The sequence below is a fragment of the Macrobrachium rosenbergii genome, chromosome 7, assembly GCF_040412425.1.
Source record: "Macrobrachium rosenbergii isolate ZJJX-2024 chromosome 7, ASM4041242v1, whole genome shotgun sequence".
Classification (NCBI taxonomy): domain Eukaryota; kingdom Metazoa; phylum Arthropoda; class Malacostraca; order Decapoda; family Palaemonidae; genus Macrobrachium; species Macrobrachium rosenbergii.
The window spans coordinates 33,292,901-33,297,542 of NC_089747.1; positions in this window are offsets into that span (position 1 = coordinate 33,292,901).

The window sequence follows — 4,642 nt, forward strand, 5'->3', positions numbered from 1 at the left end:
CTCAATCTTATTTTCGTTGCTGGTTTTGTTTCTTTTTAAATTTATTTACTTTTGAGTGTTTTCCTTTCAATAGTGCGTGTTTGTGTCTCTTCATGTTTCATTTGTTGTGAGCTTTTACGCGCTTGTTTTATTTGCTTCTTTCGACGCAACAGTTTTCTTTAGGGTCTTTGGATTATTGTTGCTTTGAGCAATGTTCATTTCCTCCATTTCCTCACTCAACACACTAACTTCATCGTTTGATAATCTATAATAATGGACTCTCTATATGATGGTTTTAGCGATTTTATTTATTTATAGTAAACTGAAAACGATTTACATACAGTAAAACACTGAAAATGACCAAGAAAGTTTATATTGTACATCGGTAGTCTCGAAAGAAAAAAATAAATTTTATCAGACCATCGACTGATTTTTTACCTTGACTGTGCAATAAGACTTTATTAATCCTTCACTTTACCTGAAAATCATAATTGGAGGTGGCCCGATGGACGCCACCCGTGAAGAAAAGTTTTTGTTTCGCAAAAGTTTGAGGTAGAAAAACTGTTGGACTTTTTGAAATGCTAATGAACATTTTTTTTAAGTGTGAAGCCGTGTATTACGAATATAAGGAATGTTTCCTTATAAAAGAGGAAAAATATAATCTCAAAGTTAGCTCTGAGTTTTAATAAAAGCTTATAAACACCGACCAAGTTTTAAATTTTTGTGAAACTTTGTATTACGAATGAAATAATGATTTTTTATTAGAATTAAACTAGATGCATTGAAATATGATGTGTGAGTTTAAAATAGAGTTAAAATATTTTTAATAATGACAAGTGACTCCTTACTATCTATGAGCATATATATATATATATATATATATACATATATATATATATATATATATATATATATATATATAAATTATATATATATATATATATATATATATATATATATATATATATATATATATATATATGTATATACACATATATTATATATATATATATATATATATATATATATATATATATATATATATATATATATATATATATATATATATATATATATATATATATATATATATATATAAAGTTAATGTTTGAATATTTCTTTGGATTCTAAAGAAATCCGAACCACTTGGCAGACCCAGACAAAATTTTGCACACAGCCTCCCTGTCCCTCCAGAATAGGTTTATAACTCAAAATCAAACCCCTACTCCGTGACAGACATACAAACACAGACAAAAGAAATGAAATGTTCGGTTTTTACGTCACCTTATCCTTCAGTGTTTTCTGAGTTAATTATCGTTTTTACCTGACGCTCCAACTTTTTTCCCAGGTGCTCTCAGACGTATGATTTCATTGCACCCCTTCCACTGCAATCCTATAATCAGCTTAGTACATCCAAAAAATTAAACACATGTGTTTGACTGTATCAGAATTACTTTCATTCAGTCATAAAGCCATGCAATTCAAATTATAACTTCTACCGCCACACCAGCCAGACCTTTCAATTCTCACCACGGGAAAAAGTAGCAACATACCAAGTGTTTCTGTGACAGGCTTAACCCCATTAAAAAACTACTCGCGTTGAAATTACCTCATTTTTTCCAGTGTTCATCTAAAGCCAGACATATTTTAATCATACCCTGCCAATAAAATACAAATTTTTAATTACCTTGTGGCATTACCATCATTATACCTAAGTACTTAATCCACGAAAAAATATTAAATTGGTAGTTACGGGCATAACTTTGGAGATCAAGAACTAATTCATCACCATCCACGCATTCGTATTAGTACAACAAATGCTTTTGTGACAGATCTACCCCCTTCATTAATTCATCACCATCCACGCATTCGTATTAGTACAACAAATGCTTTTATGACAGATCTACCCCCTTCATTAAAAAAATTACTCGCGACGAAATTAGCAAATTTTGTTCAGCGCTCACCTTAAGCCAAACGTATTTTGATTAAACACTGCCAATTAAATACAAATTCTTAAGTACCTTGAAGTAATACCATCATCATATCTAGAACGAATTTCCTTCGATTGTTGTGTAATGAATTTCACGTAATTGATAAAATGTCCGTCTGCTGTTGAAAGGGAGACAGACCTTCCACCAACCCCCGACACACACACACACACACACACATACACACAAATACACTGACACACCCGAACACGAATCGTAGAAGTGTAAGATCTCTGATTTATTGTCTTTGTTCAGTGATGTCGTTTATTCTTTTCCAACAGGGGAACGTAACTTCCTTTCCCCCTTTATCTTCCCCTCCCACTTCCAGTTCCCCCTCCCCTTCCCCTTTTTTTTCCTCCCCTTCCCCCCTACCCCTATCCCTGCCTCCTCCCTTTCCTCCCCTCCCATCCCCCTCCTCTCCCCTCCGCCTTTCCCTTCCGCTTCCTCTACATTTCCCCTCCCTTCCCCTCCTCCCCACTCCCCTCCTCCTCTATCTTCTCACTTCTTTCCCCTTTCCCTCTCCTTCTACCCTATTTCCTCCCCATTCCCTACCCTCTGCCCTCCCACCACCCGTAGTTTGTTATTCAGATTTTTTCCAGGCAGCGCTGGGTTGGTCAGCTGGTATATATATATATAAATATATATGTATATATACAGGGTGTATGTATATATATGTATATATGTATATATATGTGTATATATATATATATATACATATATTTATGTATGTATACACACACTCATATACATATTGTATATTTACATACAATTTAATTTCTGACTCACCACAGGACCGAACCCTGTTCTTTGAGTGAGAGCCTAGGGCATATATATATATATATATATATATATATATATATATATATATATATATATATATTATAAATATGAAATGCATTCATTTGTGTTTCTATGTGTGTGTCTGCGGAGAGAGAGAGAGAGAGAGAGAGAGAGAGAGAGAGAGAGAGAGAGAGAGAATGTCTTATCAGCAGATGTGTATATTACACTTTATCCAAGCTATTTCGCAAATAAACAAGAATTACTTGAGCCTCAGTTCACAGCATTACTTATCTGCAACCCAAATAAACTAGATGACTTTATCAAATTATAGCACTTTCCTTCATCTGATGCTTTTAGGCGATGAAATTCCTTGCGGTTTAGGAATGGAATATAGAGTTTAGTCCAAAGGCCAAGCGCTGGGACCTATGAGGTCATTCAGCGCTGGAAGGGAAACAGAGTAAAAGGTTACAACGGTGTAACAGAGGTTGAACTATGAAATAATTGCTAGGAGAGGGTGGATAGCAAGATGGAAGAAAGATAATATGAATGGAGGTACAGTAAAGGGAATGAAAGGGGTTTTAGGGCATCTCTGTCGTCGCTTTCCTGGTCTCATTCAAAGAGATTTAGATAAGCTCCTTTAATTTAAAGTTTGACCTTTATCAGCTTTACAGGCCCATTAAAACAATAAAATCATTCACAATTTAAAGAAACATTAATACGCACTGGCTCTTCAAACAGTAAAAAGATATTAATGAACTTATTCTGACGTCAGTTCGCATAACAATACCTCATCAAATATGTCTCTATCTAAAATAAGTCTCTGTTTAAAATTAAAATGATTTTACACGATTGCGTAGTTGTGAATTGTTATACTGTAATTTATTTATAATGTAATCTAACAAGTGTAATAAACCTTCAATGATTACATCAATACAAGGTGGCGTCGAGACGTCAAGCCCCGATCGTCGAGATACTATCTATGGTTACCAAGTTACCTTCATTCATAATATAGCATACGGGCTGGCACTTGGGCTGCACTTCAGCATATGCGAACGAGGAGCTCCCTGAAAAAACGACGAAGATATTGCAATTTATATTGCAAAGGAAAGCAGAATTCCAAATCGTAGTAGCATTCTCCACTTCCTTCTGTATCTACCAAAATCGATAATCTGCACAAGTGTTTTGAGGATGTTTGGCCCATTCATGCCATTTTCCCCCTTATTCATTACTACTTTGTTTTTCTATGGTTTTTCTTTTAATCTATTTTATCGACAAATTTGAAGGGTTTCATATTCTCGGTCGCCTCGATCCTCAACATAGTCGTACATTAGAATTTCGTTATTTTTTTCTTTGTGACTGGAATGTTATAACAACAAACAGTTATTACTCATCATAACACGCGTACATTCTCAGGGAACAAGCAGTTACTGTACGTGTTTAGATAATTGCATTCATTTTGTATATTGTTATGACATCGGGTTTTGCATTCAAGGTCTGATTTCACGTGTACATTTACTGCAGTTGAGATATGCATTTTTGGTTTGTTTTAAATATAATCTTTCAAACTTGAAAAACCCACAAATTGGAGCACAAATATATTCAAAACCACAAAAAGTTTCAGAGCGTCATGCTCCCTCTTCATTGTCTCCAGAGTGAAGAGGAAGCATGATGCTTTCAAATCATATGTGGTTTTGGATATATTTGTTCTCCAATTTGTGGTTTTTTCACGTTTCAAATTTCTATACTGATCCGTCATCATCCTCGTATTGTACTGCTCCTGCGTTACGATCAATCTAGCTAAGTACGAAGACCATTGTCTCTATTGTTTACTGCTATTAAAGGTGAGATAACTAAGATATTCTACAAAAGAACATCTTAAGTTATCAAATTACTAG